This window comes from Cryptomeria japonica, chromosome 9 (genome assembly GCF_030272615.1).
Source record: "Cryptomeria japonica chromosome 9, Sugi_1.0, whole genome shotgun sequence".
In the NCBI taxonomy this organism is placed as follows: Eukaryota; Viridiplantae; Streptophyta; class Pinopsida; order Cupressales; family Cupressaceae; genus Cryptomeria; species Cryptomeria japonica.
This window is the reverse complement of record NC_081413.1, coordinates 397,931,434-397,947,969: the sequence shown is the minus strand read 5'-3', so window position 1 is coordinate 397,947,969 and position 16,536 is coordinate 397,931,434.

Sequence of the window (16,536 nt, the reverse complement as noted above, 5' to 3'; positions counted from 1 at the left end):
AATTTACTTCCAAAAATTTTGAAATACCTAACAGTAGGAGTATGACCAAACCATAATTCGTAAGGAGTCTTACCGGTATCACCTTTTATGTGTACTATGTTGAAAGTGTAAACTTCAGTATTGATAGCTTCTCTCCAATAAATATCAGGCAATTTGGCTTCCATCATCATTATCCTTGTAGCATCTAAGATAGTTATGTTCTTCCTTTCCACTATTCCATTCTATTGTGGAGTTCTAGGTGCAGATAATTGTCTTCTGATTCCATGTTTCTCACAAAAATTGTTGAACTCACCGGATGTAAACTTACCACCTTGATATGATCTTAAGCATTTTATCTTTAATCCTATTTCTGTCTCAGTCATCGCTTTGAATATTTTGAATCTCTCAAGAGCTTCTGATTTTTCTTTCAAAAATGCAACCGACATCATTCTAGAGTAATCATTAATAAGAAACATAAAGTATCTATCACCTTGAAAACTTTTAGTCATTGTTGGTCCACACAGATCAGTATGAATAAGATCAAGAATTCCATTAGATCTATCATGTATGCTTTTGAAAAAAGTCTTAACTTGCTTACCCATTTGACATTCTCTACATACCAGATTATGAGGCTTGATGATCTTGGGAAAATCTCTGACAGCCTAGGTGGAACTGATCTTCACTATGCAATCAAAATTCATGTAACACATCCTTTTACGCCATATCCAACTTTCATCAATCTGAACAATCAAGAAAGCCTTCTCACTGGAGTTCAAATGAAAGATATTTCCTCTGGTCTGAGTTCCAGATGCAATTTCCAATCTAGATCTATTTATAATCTTGCATTTTCCATCCTTGAATTGCAAATGAAATTTTCTATCCACCATAAGACCTACACTCAAAATATTATGCTTCAAACCTTCAACACAATAAACACTGTCAGTATTGTTCCTGCCATCCAGGGATATTGTTCATTTGCCTTTGATTATGCATGCCTTGTTATCTCCAAATATGACTAGTCCACCATCAAATTCTTGCAGAGTTAGGAATTTCCTCTTATCACTAGTCATCTGATGTGAGCAACCATTGTCTATAACCCATTCATCTATCTCTTCAATTTTTAGCAGCTAGAGCTTTCTCCACAGTATGAGTTGTATCATTGACAGGTTCCACAGATTCATCCTTGATATCAATAAAGACCCAATCTTTACCTGAGCTTCCATTATCGGATCCACATACAGGTTCATCGTTATTAGAATCATCAGTAATACCAAAACCATCATCACTAGAATAGTAACATGATTTATCCTTATTTCTTCTATGTCTAGGTTTGATCTGATATTCCGAATTAGGTTTATAATTCCTCATAAATCTTTCATGATTCCTAGCAGCTCTTTCAAGACATCTAGAAACAAAATGACCAATCTTATTACATGAAAAACATTTAAAGGTAACTTTTCCTTCATACTTACTTCCAATCGGTCCTTTAGGGATTCTCTTAGCAATTAGGGCTTCCAACTCTTCAAGTTCTTTGTCTTCTCTTTTAATGTCTTCCATCTCTTTAGCATATAACTCTTTTTTATCTATATTTTGCTTAATGGAGGCAAATTCTTTAAATGCAGTCTCTGCTTTATTAGCATTATGATCTCCAAGTTGTTCAAGTTCAAAAATAATACCAATGTGTGAATACAACTCATCAAGTGGTTACAAGAATATTCCAAGGGAATCTCTACATGTTGCACGTCCATCTAGGTGTTCCTAGGTGCAACAATAGAATATGATAATACAATACAATCCCATGTCCACCTCACACAATAATAAAATAATACAACAATGAAACATTATTATGCAAGGTGTACACCACCATTTTCCCAGCAAAATAAACATCAGCTAAGGTGACATCAATTAAGGTTATTTTTACAAATGATGGCTCACTACCAAGGTGCTCACTATAGATGGGCTCACTGTGTAGAAAGGCTCACTATCAGAGGGCTTACTGCCCAAAAAGGCTCATTGCTGAAGAAGAAAGAAAGATAAAGAAAATCCACCACTGAAACACAATTTGTACTACTGAAACTGCTTCTGGTAATGATTTGTAACACTCTACTCACAACAACTAGATTCTATCAATTTCACATGTCTTCAACACAAAAAGCCACACCTCAACTCATCAAATCATACAACTAAATATATTATCTCCAAAAAAATATAATCCTAAATGTTGACTGAGATAGAGATCTAAAATAGGTCTCCACTAATTATTCCAATGGTGGGAATAAATGAGAAGTAGACCTTATTACACCATTCCTCATCGAACATGTGAACACATTACATATATCACCAAAGTTGTACCTCAAAGATTATTTTCATGCTATATAACTACCATTACACACTTCAATGTTAAGTTCAAAAAAACCTCGAGCTCTCTAGACCAATCTGGTGTTGGAATCAAAGAACACTGAGAGGGGGGGTGAATCAGTGTTCTGCAAACTTTAACTTTAATCTGTTCTTTCAACCACTTAATGCATTTAATTAAAAGAAAGATGCAAGAACACAAAACAAAAAACTGCAACACCATAACACCAAGATTTTTATACGTGGAAACCCAGTCAAGGGAAAAACCACAGTGGTGATGAACCCACAATATGAGTATACTCAATTAGAAGTTTTACAATGAGAATGCACATGCATTGGGGCACACTACCCAAAGCTCACTACTCAAAAGAGAGGCTCACTTCTTACAACTCAATTACAAAAGTTCAGTAAAATATTTGAACTAAGAGTAGCATCTACAAATGCCTATTTATAGTTTTGGTTAAGCACATTAAACATACTTTTCATACTTTGCCTTATGCTTCTCTGTTTCACTGTTCTACTAAGATCTAGAGCACAAATATCTATCCTGTGCACGTGGAATTATGCATAATCGATCAAAAATACCTTTTTTTCCTAAAATGATAAAAAACATTGATCTTATATATCCACAATAAGAAACTAAATCAATTGTGACAGTCTTGAAAATTACCTAGTAAAAAAATTTCATGCCTTAGGCAAAATATAGGTCATTTTGATTTTATTTGGTTCTCTGTCTTGTATTTCTAGGCTTAGGTTTTAGGGTTTATGTCATCCAGTTGAGTTTCATTGTTAAAAAACCCTAAACATATTATATTTATTCATTACCTTTTTGTCTTAAGTTTGAGGGTTATAGAAACATTGGCAGGGCCTTTTTATGTCCTAGGCATTAATTTGTTCGGTGGTCTTTATATTTTCCTAAGTCTGCATTTTAGTGTTTCCCATGGGTAGGTCACCTTTTTGATATTTCATCGTGCACATAATTTTCCTAAGTCTAGCCTTAAATATTTATGTCAATGTCTTTGTTATAATAGTTGAGCTACTAAAGGTTCCTATTATCTACATGTGATTCAATGGATGAAGATCTTTTAATCTTGGTCAAAAAGATGCTCAGTTGTTAATTGGCTAAAGAAGGCAGACATCATGGCCAGTAGGATAAAACTCGAATAGGTCCAATGGATCTCACTACTCCGCGGTTGAAGATGATCAAAGATTAAGGATCACAGCATCGCGAGATGATGCCACATATTCAAGGTGGGCTGGAGTAAGCCAAATGCTAAGGCTACTGACAACATTCAAGAGGATGGTGAGCTGGAAGTGTCACATCATGCATTTGATGGTACACTTGCCACATGAGATGGTCAATGTCATATTGACTAATATAGATCGTGCGATGTGCCAATATGGAGAAAATCAACGGTCCAATTTTAAACTTGATTCAAATACGAATTCGACCCATTTTTCCACTCACGCAAGCAGTAATGATGGATAAGAAAGTGATGCTCAGTTCCAGAATGATAGTAAAAGCCTTTTTAGAATTATTCTCAAATCACAAAGAAAATCAGTGGTGATTAGAAGGTATTTCCTAAGCTGAAGAAGATCAAAATGAGTTCTTACAGTGCAGAATTAAGGTTCATATGGTGCATACAAAGTTGTAAGTTGCTAAATCCTTCTTCTGTATTTTCAGAGCTGTTGAAAGTGCAGATTGTGTAAAATTATAGTAAAAGGATTATGAATTTATTTAGGGTCTAAAATTTGGTAAAAATATTGTTAAAATTCATACTTGTCTGTGTTGAAATTGATAGTCTCATGTTAAGCCCTAGTTTCCTTCTTCCTTTTGTGGATAATTGTTAAGAAGCCCTAGTTAAGTAGGATGGCTCCCCTGCGAAACTACTCAAGACAAATAGAGTATCAGAAGAGGAATATGTTTGATGATTTTCTTGATCAATTGAAGCCCTTGAAAAATAATAAATATCAGGGGCAGATACTTGTACAAGGCAAAACCCTAGGAGAAGGGTTAACTGATAAGGCATATAACATTTTGGATGCTAGGGTGCCAGTGATGGGTTAAAATGTTCAAGTTGTGGTATGGACATAGGAATTTGCAATCCCCATTTTTAAGTGTCTGGAAATATGATGGGAAAATTAGTGGTGCCCAATGTAATGTCGACCTCCTCAAAGCGGTTGCATATAGATATGACTCCATTTTGAGAGTAATAAGGGGAAATGAGGGAGAGGTTTTGCTGACAATGAGGAGGGAGGAATTCCAAGAGATTTTTTATTTGTATGAACCTTCTGCTACCCTGATTCAGATAGATTTGAATGAATTAAAGGCCAAAATTTATAGGCTGGAAGGTTTCATTAGAGCTAGCCTCCTTCCAACCCATTTGGAAAAAGAAGGAAACACAACTTATCATATTGGCCCTAGTTTAGTGGAGCCTTTTCCTATTGGTGCTTTTACCAGATATTTGCAAGTCATTTTCTTTTCTCTGTGCCAGATTTTAGGTTTCAACCCTATTATAATCATCCCACTTGATTTTATGTATATGGCTATGTAGATTCAACATCCAGACTTTACAGTGGTTTTTGACTTTGCCTCGTACCTTGAAGAAAAGATTCATGAAGGGTTGCAAGATATTAAGAATGATGTATTTAGTACTCATTTCTATTGGTATTCATTGTTAATGCACATATTTTTATATAGAAATGCAGATTATTTTGAAGGTACCATGAATCTTAAGAGAACAATTGATAATATTGAGGTACTAGTGCAGCTATGGTGTATGGAGATGTCTTGGGATAGGCAAGAAGCTAGTTTTGTGAGGTTTGATAATGGTTTTGCTTCTAGATTGAGGCAAAGATTAACAGTAAATCCACCAAGGATTCCCACGTAGCTACATGATTTTATAAGACCAAAGGAAAGGTTGCCACTTTTAAAAATTGAGCTCAACTGGGGGAATATTATCCCTTATCCTATTAGTATAGTTATCAGAGTCTATGGGTTCTTTGGTCAACCACATGTATTCCCTTTTAATGTTCCTTTAAGGTTAGGTTTTGTTGAAGTAATATGGAAAATAGGTTGTATACATGATAAGGAGTTGAAGGGTAGAGACAAAGGGACTATATTCCCTTATTATACTGCCATTCCATACTTTGTAATTATAAAAGGGGGATATGTGCATTTTGACAATATTTTTGCACCTTATCATTTAGAGGTTAGAACAGTTAGACACATTGACTTGGAGCGATTTTACAATATTTTCAAGGTAAGAATCAAAGGAGGCCCATTTCCTCATGAGCACAATTTCCCTGAGGATATAATAAGTGTAGTCACATAAATCTGTCCACTTAATTAAATGAATACTTAGTATTTATTTGATTATTTAACCATCAATTAATAATTAATTAAATTAATATTTAATTAAATTAATATTTAATTAATTCATCTCAACCCTCTTCTCCTATTAATTAAATAAATTATTCAATTTATTTGATTTAATTCACCTAACCAAATTCAGACCATTAATTAAATAAATAAATCATATTTATTTAATTAAATATTCTCTCACATTTAAATAAATTAATATTTATTTAAATCCCCCAAAATCCCACCTCTCACATTTAAATAAATTAACATTTATTTAAATCACCTTTATCCTCTACCCACTTGCATTTTCCTACAAATGCAAGTTGCACAATTATTTTAAATAAATAATTTATTTAAATCACCTTTATCGTCCACCCACTTGTATTTTCCTACAAATGCAAGTTGCACAATTATTTTAAATAAATTATTTATTTAAATCACCTTTATCCTCCACCCACTTGTATTTTCCTACAAAAGCAAGTTGCACAACTATTTTAAATAAATTATTTATTTAAAATCCTATTTATCCTCACCCACTTGAAACCTTTAAGACTTTAAAGTCTTCAAACTTGATGGCTTTAAAGTCTTCAAACTTGATGGCTTCCTTCTATAGTCTTCTTAAGCCTTTAATGGTTTCCCTTAAAGTCGTCAAACTTGATGGCTTTAAAGTCTTCAAACTTAATGGCTTCCCTTAAAGTCTTCTTAAGACTTTAATGGTTTCCCTAGTCTTCAAGCATTTTAATGCTTTATCTTAGTTTTTCTCATTTAAATAAATTAATATTTATTTGAATATTTATCCAAATGCAAATTACACCATTTAATTGAAATAAATGATTTTATTTTAATTGAAAATACCAAAATTTCTCCCACTTGCATTTTCCTACAAAATCCACTTGCATGCCTAAACCCCTTCTAGATTCTTATAAACCTTTCCTAATTAACCTAATCCATCCCCTAAATATTGTCACATTCCTAAGCAAATTGGAGTCACTTCTCAAAGACTCCAAAGTCTTTGAAAAGCAATTAATGCTTTGTGTGTTCAACAAATTAACCTCTAAAGTCTTCCAAACCACTTATGGCTCTTACATGACCATTAATTGTTAATTCCACTTGCACCCATGGTTAAGGACTTTGACCCCTAACTTAACCCTCATGTAACCCATGTGTCTCTTCAAAGCATTTATTTCTTTCACTAGGGTAACCATCATATCCCCTCAAGCATTTAATGTTCCTTATCACTCCTCTCAAGCCTCCTCATGGTGACACTTGTCAACATGGGATTGGGTTGAAAGTCTCACATGGATTGAATATCTTTCAATCCTAACCCTTGTTAAGATTACTCAATCTTAACCCTTCATTTCCCCATTTCTTCTATAAATAGAACCCTTCTCCTCAAGCAAAAAAAGAAGCATTAGAGTATTGTTGTTATACTGGCATTAGCATAGAGCTTTCTCATAGCATCACTATCTACACTTGCATAGCATTTGCTTATCATATTCAACTATCTTGAATCTCCATATGGCATCCATGGCTAGTGCTAAAAGCTAAGAGCTACACTCATTTGGGACTTGGAGAGGAGAGGAACAAGGGAGGAGCAACTATGAGCATCTTGATTAGCTATTTTATTCTATGTTTATATGCTTTCTATTTCATGCTTAATATCTCTCTTGATATGCCTGTTTAGGATAATCTTTTGTTGCTAACACTAACGTTTGTTTCTTGTGCTCTTGTGTGTGTTGCCATCAAACAGATTTTCTAATCCTTTTTGCAGAGCATCAATAAGAAATGAATTTGATTTCATGACTCGGGATTAGAGGAAGGATAACTGGATAGCTTTTAGGAAAATATGTGCTATAGTACAGAAAATGGATCCTAGTTATGATCTAGTAAAAAACTTTAGTCCATTCTATGCCATAGTTGATTTTTTCATGAACAATTTTGATGAATTAATTATTGTACTGAAGGAGAAGAAAACCAAACTTGAGGAACTTCATGACTAACAAGTTCAGAGAAAAAATATACAATAGCCTACACCCATCACACTGGCTAAGGCAACCCTGATTCATCAAACGAGAATGACACAAAAAACTTCACCTCCTCCTCCACCTCATAGAACAAATGGGCTAGAAGAAAGTAGACCTAGATATGTGTCTCCTCCAAAAGGTGGTGTTGTAATAAAGAGGATAAGGGGAGAAACAAGTATAGACAAGGGGAGTGGCAATGACAGTGAAAAGTTAGTCAAGAGGAAGGGAAAGAAGATAATGAAAATAGAGCTAGCCCCAAAGGTACAAGTAAAACCTTTTAGAGGGGTCAAGATCATTGATCTTGAGGAATTAGACAAAATTCCTTCACCACCACATGTGCATCTTTCACCTCCAAGGCAGGTTGAAAAATAAAGAGAGGAGCATCATATGAAAGAACAACAGGAGGAGGATACCATTGTAGTGACAAATACAAAGATGCAGATTGGTATTCCTCCTATGCTTACCACTTTGGAATTGGACCTCACTCCTCTAGATACTCAGGGTAGAGCCTTTAGAGATGCTAGGAGAGAGGCATGTGATAGATTTCTTGAGGATGAAGCCTTTGTAAGAAGCCTGACTTTCCTACAACTTGTATGGAAAATAAAGATAGAGGAGTATAAGAGGAGAAGCGATGAGAGAAAGGCCTAAAGGCTAGACAGGCTAGATCAAGAGAATCAGGAAGAGGTTGAGAAAGAAATGATGGTAGAATTCAAAAGAATCACTACAAATGAAGGTAGGATGATCATAAATCAGGCCAAAGTTTTAATCTTGCCAGAATGGGACATAGATGATGTAGTGGCTTTTTATGTAATTAGGAAATCAAAAGATAAACAATTCAGTTAAGAAGAAGAAGCAAGGTATGCACTGAAAGGATCAAAATTTGTAGATTATTATGCAACCTTGGCAATATAGGCACTAGAACAAGGGCCTGGCAAGCCTGATATCAATGATATAAATCCAATCTTGAAGGGAAGCCTCATTATAAAAAGAGCCTCTAATACTTCAAATGTTGAGGCCTTAAAGTTAGCTATTGATGTGGCCAAATTGGCCCATGAAGCTTCAAAAAGGGAGGCTATAGAAAAGGAGGAACTAATGAGAAATTTTGAGAAGCTTTTAAATGATTATAATGCAGCTCAATAGAGGTGTGTGGAGCTACAGACTAAAGTTCAGCTTCTTGAGAAGAAACAGATAGGAGCATCCTCTTCAGTTCCTACAACTACATCAGTCCCATCAACATCTATGTCTCGACCTATCTCGCATATAGATGCAACAATTTAATTTTATAGTGAGATTGATATTCCAATCATACCATTAGTGCCATATATTTATGAAGAGCCTAAGCCCACTAGATCAACTAATCTGACAATACCCCAAATCTTGGAGAAAATTAGCGAGTTAGAAAATAAGCTAAAGGAGTCAGAAGATCATTCTTCCATTAAGAAAAGAGAGATAGTTAGCTGAGTGCTAACTCATTTGATGAGAAGGTGGATAGTAAATTAAATAGCATTCATTTTTTATATTCTTTATTGTTTAATGTTATTCAATTTTTTGATAGAAATAAGGAACTTGCAATCCTTTTCTTTACAAAGTGGTCACAAAAGGGAAATGAACTTAGAATAATGTCAATGGCTTCCAAGTACCATGTTGAGAGGCCACCTACACTTCAGCCAACCTATTTGTTGGTAAAGTCAATGCATGAAGCCCAGATGCTACCAAAAAATATAGAAAGGAAAATAAGGGAGTTGATGAGACATTTCAATGAGCTAAATGAAACACTTCTGCCAGGTATTGAGAATGAAAGTGGGTCAATTAAACCTTTACAATTTTGGAAAGAAGAGGCAAAAAGATTCATCAACACTCAAGTGGACTTGACTTGTGAAGATCTAGATATTGGCATGTTGGAGGAAAACATGGACAAGATAATATGTACAAGAACATTTTTTGAATCTTTTTAAAGAGAGGTGAATCAAGTGGCAATTAAGTATACTCCATACAGAGCAAAAGATGATGAGGTTATGAATTTCAAATGGCCATCAGATGAAGAATATGGTGAATGGAGTAATAGTTACTTAAAAGATGAATAAGGACAACAAATAGTTAGTTAGCTAATTGTGTGATGTGATAGTTTGGCAAGCGGTTTTGTTTCTTTACAATGGTTACTTTTTGGACATGAGAAACAAGAAGGTGGGCCCATCTCAGATCTTCATCAACAACAACAAAAAGGGAAAAAGTGCATAAAGTGTCCAGATGAATCAGTTGCAGACATTTTGTCTTGGTTGTGACATTCCTTAAGGGGGATATTTTATAACAGAATTATGGGTAACTGGTCATTTTTGAGTGACAGGTGTCTCCTTTGGCCCATAGCTTGTTTGCTCCCTTATATTCTATAAAAGAAAATAAAAGGCTAGGAGACAGGGTCCCGAATTTGATTTTTGTACTAATTTTTGCCAAGTCAGACTCATAGGTCCCATGTAGCAGGTCTTAGGTGAAAAAGAGCAAATTGTAAAAGTCTTTTATAGAGAAAAATAGAATGAATCTTGTGTTATATTTTATGCAGATTTTGAAGGACTAAAATATATATTGTTTTATGGAAGATATAGAATTTGAATAAATGAAATAGAATTCAAGTTTGTTTCTCTCTAGTGTATGATTCTACTATCTTTTAAATGAAAGTGAATCAAGGGTTTCTTTCATTGAGTGTATTGTTGTGATGTATGTGATTTGTGTTTATGCTTTGATCCAAGGGATCAATTAAAATGCTTAAATGAAATTGCAGAGTGGTAGGGTTGTGAAGGGATTTTGATAAGTAGTTTGAGCTTGGATCATAGTTTAAATGTATTGTAAGGCAATATACTCTTAGATCAGTATGCTATAAGATAATTTCTGTTGTAATTCACTTTTTTATTTCATGAATTTGACTGCCTAATGGAATAAGGCACTAGTCACATCTTGTTCAAAGTCTTTACAGTCAATTTGTGCTCATTTCATATGTATTTGTTACATAAATATTGATTATCATAATACATTTCAATTTATGTATGTTTATTGCATGCATATTCATCTCATGCTCCAATTAGGTTGAGGATCACTGAAGGATTTGCCATCCTTGAGAATTCTCCCTATTGTTGAGCCTCTATATGAGATTGTTTGCTTTGTTTTAGTGAGCTTGTGAGTATGGAACATAGATCATAAATTCATTAAGGGATCACCCTCCCAGGTTTTGTAAAGCCCAAAGTGTAGAAGGATTTGTAGATCCTTGTCATAGTTGGTCCAATTCCTTGAAGATATTGATAATTGGAGTTGGATTTTCCATAGATAATCCAAAGAATCAACTTGGTTTTTTCTTCTTTTAGTGTAAACCCCATCTGGGGCACACACAAATTGCATGTCAGCTCAAGAAAACTTGCACTGTATGAAGTGTGTACAAACTGTCGACTAGATCTGAACCCAAATACTAATGCAAACCAAAACAATTGATTACATGTTACTAAAACTGCTAGACAAAACACTTGGACCACAAAAACAATCACCAAGATCATTCCACATAATCCACATAAGGATTATCCAAGCATGTCAATCATTAACCCAGAAACTGATACATAGAAGCTTCTAACTCACACATAAATTATTATCGGAGGCTAAACCTATGGAATAAGGTAGTCCAGACATCCATAGACCTTCCTTTAGTTTTGTAACAAAAAATATTAACCTAAGAAGAAATAATAGCCAAAATATTGAATTTTGTTAGATGCTTTGTTTTGAGCTTGCCGAACTTGAACCAATCTCCAATCTAACTTTTGGTATGATATAATACAGCAACGTGAATGGGTACACTGACCTGGGTTTCCATCAATGACAACACCAAATGACCTATGCAGTGTCTCTTAACAATAATCTCCCCCTTTGGCATTGATGGCAACACTTAGTGAAAAATGATTGTGTTGGAATCAGTACCAAATATTAATATACACTACAAAACTCAACAACACAAAAATCCAAACTCCCCTTGAGATGAATATTACATTTTTCACTGCCCTACACTCCCTCTTTGACATCAATGGCAAAGACAGGGTTCCACATACCAAAATTTGGTACAAAAATCTTATAAACAAGTCGCATATGTACTAACAAACTCCTCTAACTTACATGAACTTAAATACATATGCAAAAATGTTTTTCAATAAAATCTCAAATCACTATCCCAACATTTCTTGAGATTATCCAAAATTAAAATGTGACCACTAAAAATTTATGCTTGCATCTCTTCCATCTGAAGATTTTCTGACTCGTTGATAAACATGGCATCTTGAGCTTCATTCAAAGCATCGAGCATTGTTTCCATCTTAGGAACAATTAGACCTCAGAGCTCACCAACTCTACCAACAACCTTGTCCTTAACATGCATTAAGTTCTTAACCTTGTCAAGAAAGGATATGACTTGACCTTCTTAACTAGCCACAGAAGTAGTCAAAGGATCAAATGATTAAGAAATATATGCTAATCGCTTCTCATGCTCCTTAATCTACTTCTCAGTATCCTCATTAAATTTAGACATTGATAAGCATGATTTGTAGACACTTCCTCCTTCATATAAGGCATCTTGAATACTCTTAACACATTTGTCTAACAAAATCCTATCATTTGCAATCATTTCCTTCAACTTACTGAATCATTTTTCATCAAAATCATTTCAAACCTTGACTTCTGTTGACTTCTCTAAAGATTCAAATTGAGTACTTAAAGAATTGATTAGGCTCTTGATTTGACCAGAGGGAGAATCAAATGAGTCCTTGACAAATGTAGGCATGATCTTCTCCAAGACACCAGATGCAAGACTAAGCAGTTCACTATCCTCAATGTGAGATATTAGAATCTCTTCCCTTTCCTTAGCCTAAGAAAATGATGCTAGATCCAAATTTTGAATGGGAGAAAGAGTGGCGAAATTTATAGGAACTTAAACCAATTTAGGGTCAAACAATTCCTACTTGTCCTCCAAAAAATATTTTACTGCCCATGCAGTGTCTCTTGCTTCCACAACAAATGCTTTGATCTCAACTTCTTTCTCTTCAGTCACCTTCTCTACTTTTTCTTTTGGAGCCTCAATCTCCACAGATATTTCAACTTTTCGATGATTTGGAGGCTTTAGAGTATCCTCAATTGCATCCATTTTCAACTCTTCACCACCTACCAGAACCTGTTAAACTTTAGAGTGCACATCTTGGACTCTTTGAACAGATGAATCACCACCACCTTGAGCTTCTTCTGAGACGACATCAAATTTGTTCCTCTCTAGGACTGACTTAAGGATATTATCTATCTCTTTAATCACTTTCTTAGTCTACCCAATCATAAGTTTATTTATCATTGTCTTGCTTCTAAACTCCTTTTTGGATTCCTTGAGTATCTTATTCATTTTTTTCGTAGATATTATCAAACATAGATTGACTAAGATAGACTCTCTTAGTCTATCATCCTCAACTTGAGCACTAACTCTCCTCATCTCTAAAACATCATATAGACTTTTAGGAATTTCTGACATTGTTACCAAAATTTTATCATACCTAAAAAAAATTGGTGACCTATTACAGGTCTTATGTATTGCAAAAACAGGTACACAATTTTTTTTCTAAAATTTTGCTATCTTTATTAGATAAATATGTATGCCATACAAGTATCTCATTCCAATGTGCAATGTTTTAGTTAAGAAAGATATACGTGAATAAAACATCTGCATGTAATACATCTTTATTTATAAAGAACAAACTATCTACAAGATCCCACACAAGTCATGGGAATAGCTGAGAAAAGATCACACTGATCGTAGAAATGCAAACACAAAAGGAACAAAAGAATGTATGGAGAAAGAAAAGAAAGAACCCATCATTGCCTGAATAGATTAATGAGTTCTATAGAAAAGGTATTCGATTAGCTTTGTTGAGTCGAGCACCTCGTTGTCCACTCCATGAGATGACCTGAAACACAAAGATAAATGGTTTTGTTAGAGCTTCAGGTTATTCCTTTCAGTCCTGCATATATAAAGCTACTCCTACTATGCATACACTGCTATATCAGATTCAGAATGGAGAAGACCAATGCAAAAATGATGTCATGGGATATCAATGAGAACCATGTTTTAATCTAACTTGTTTGTTTCATGTGTAGATACAGGTTTTCATTTGAGAAGTATCATTTATGTGGGTTAAAATGGGCTCCCTAAGAAATTGAGCTCAACATACAAGTCATTATTCACAAGGTGACACTAATCAGCTGCTAGATATCAAGTACAATCACATTCATAGTCCCATATACTGTCACTCAATGACAGTATAAAACTGCCATCTAGTGGTGGCATATACAAAAATGAACATGATTGCCTTCAATAAAAATAGTTAACTAGAGCCATTGTATGATTAAATAAGGAAAAGGTGACTATGTGAATCAATAAGGAGGGAGTATTTTTGGTCTTTAGCACAAGTAACTATCACAAAACAACAAAAGATATCAGTTTCAAAAAGTAGGACACCAAGGAAAGTTAGCTTTGAATCCAAATACTCCAGTTGTGATAGCCAATTATGTAAAAATAAAAAACCCCCACCTTTTTTTTGATCTGCACAAATACCTTCTAGCTCACTGAGAAAGATAACATCCATAAGAGCAACTATCTTTAATATAGACACCTTGAATCAAATTGACAGTAATAGTATATGGTGGCAGCCTTAAGGTTTTTGATAGTCCATAAGAGTGAGCAATCCCTCCACAGATCACACAATGCAGCATATAGTAGTGTCTTGCTCAACAACAACAAAGAAAACTAAAAAAGATGGTCTTTTTATTATAAGATTGTAGTCAAAAGAATATTGTATTACAGTTAAGTAATCTAGGGTAGAGATGCATCATAGTGCCAAGTTACCATCATATATCAGTCAATGCTTGTAGAGAATAAGAGGGAGGGTGATCCTGGCTTACACTGTCTGGTCAAAAAGATATAGCACTCATTATATCATGGATATGCACAAAATAGCCAAAGATAGCTACAACCTAGGTGACATTGAAAGATGGCAAAATCAAAATGATATACTCAATAGATGTATTATCCAAAAAAACACATTGATAGAATGTTATTCATTATTAAAAAATAATGAGAAGATGATGACATCAATCACTATGAGGATCTCAGAATAGATCAGTGCACAAAATACTTCAGAGCTAATGACAGTGAAAGATATGCATAGATATCAATAAGCTATATACCATAGTGAGGAGACAACTACTTTTTAGCAAAAGAATAGTCACAGCTTAAAAGGACAGTAGTCATGTAAAATGCACAAAATATAATGCATGAGATCCTTGTATTATCATAGTATATAGATCAAAAGGTTTTAAAAGCATGAGAACACATTCATTACTAGTTTAAGCACATGGAAATACAGTAATGTCTAAAATTATGAGCAAGCTTTCTTAGAGCACTTTCACACAGTTTGGAAAGACAATATGCAAAATGGAAAGAGATACAGTACATGAGAATAATAGAATTATGCATGAGATATATAGTGTTATGAAGGTGTAGGTAAAGAGGAAGATAAAAGTTCAAGATGTTGATCGCTAGCTACATGCCCAAAGAACAGTGCACAATTCATAAAAGAGAAGACCCAAAATCATAACATTCTCAAAACCCTTGACAGTGGGCCATCGCTGGGATAATCATTAAAAAAGGTGCTCACTATGATTAATAGAGGTCACAACAGTCTTAGAACAACCAAAAAATATTGTTGTTGTCTTAGATAAAGCAGCAATAACTATGTTATTAGGTGCAGTGAGTAGAATATCTTGAGCAATAGTGGAGACAAAATCATTAGTCATAGTCATCATGAGAAGATGGTGTATTTAGTTCCAAGAATAGCAATTTGAGCTAAGTCTGAACAACAATAGTAATAACCCATAAAAGTAACCATTGTGAGAGAAAAGTAGTCATTTATAGTCATCAGTCAAAGAAGTGGACTTTGTAGCCCAACTTATACAAATATAAAAAAAAAGGTTCACATCATGCATACCTTGATCAGAGTCGTGCTATTTTTCGGTTTGAGAAGTTAAAAATTATGTGAAAGCCCAAGAATGTTTTAAAGAAAAAACTCCTACATTGTTTATCCTTCAACAGAGATAGTAACATAAAGGTGTAACAGAAAGAGAAGAAAAGAACCTTTCATGTAGAGGAAAATCAACAAGTCAAGGTCCTAGTCATCATAAGCCCAAACTCCATCTCAAACCCTACCATAGCCACGGCCAGAGGAGGAGTATTCTCCAAGAAAACTAAAAGATACAAAGTGCAAATGAATGCATTTTAGGGTTTTCTCATACTTTTTACATGTCATGCCCTATTTTTTCTCTTTGGATTTTTTATGGGCTTATTTTATTTAAAGTTGCTAGTTAATTGTAATGTGGTGGTCGAGATGTATGCTCCCCCACAAGGACTTCAAGTCCTAGTAACTCATGCTAGCCAAGGGGACTTAAAACCCTTTTTAAGTGCATATTTTGATTTGAATATTGTATTATATTATTATATTTACTTTATTAATAATGGCAAAATAATAAAAAAGAAATAGCTGCACATGCCATATATTAATACAGTAAATATAATAATATATAATTAATTATTTTATTCATATAAATAGAAGTGAAACAAAAGAAAATATAAAGATTATTTTAATCTTTATTTAGGAACTTCTATTTATTATAATAAAATAATTAACATCAGCACTTAAGTTCTCTCTGATGTCATACATGCACTTTTAAAAAATAAAATAAATATTAAAGTGA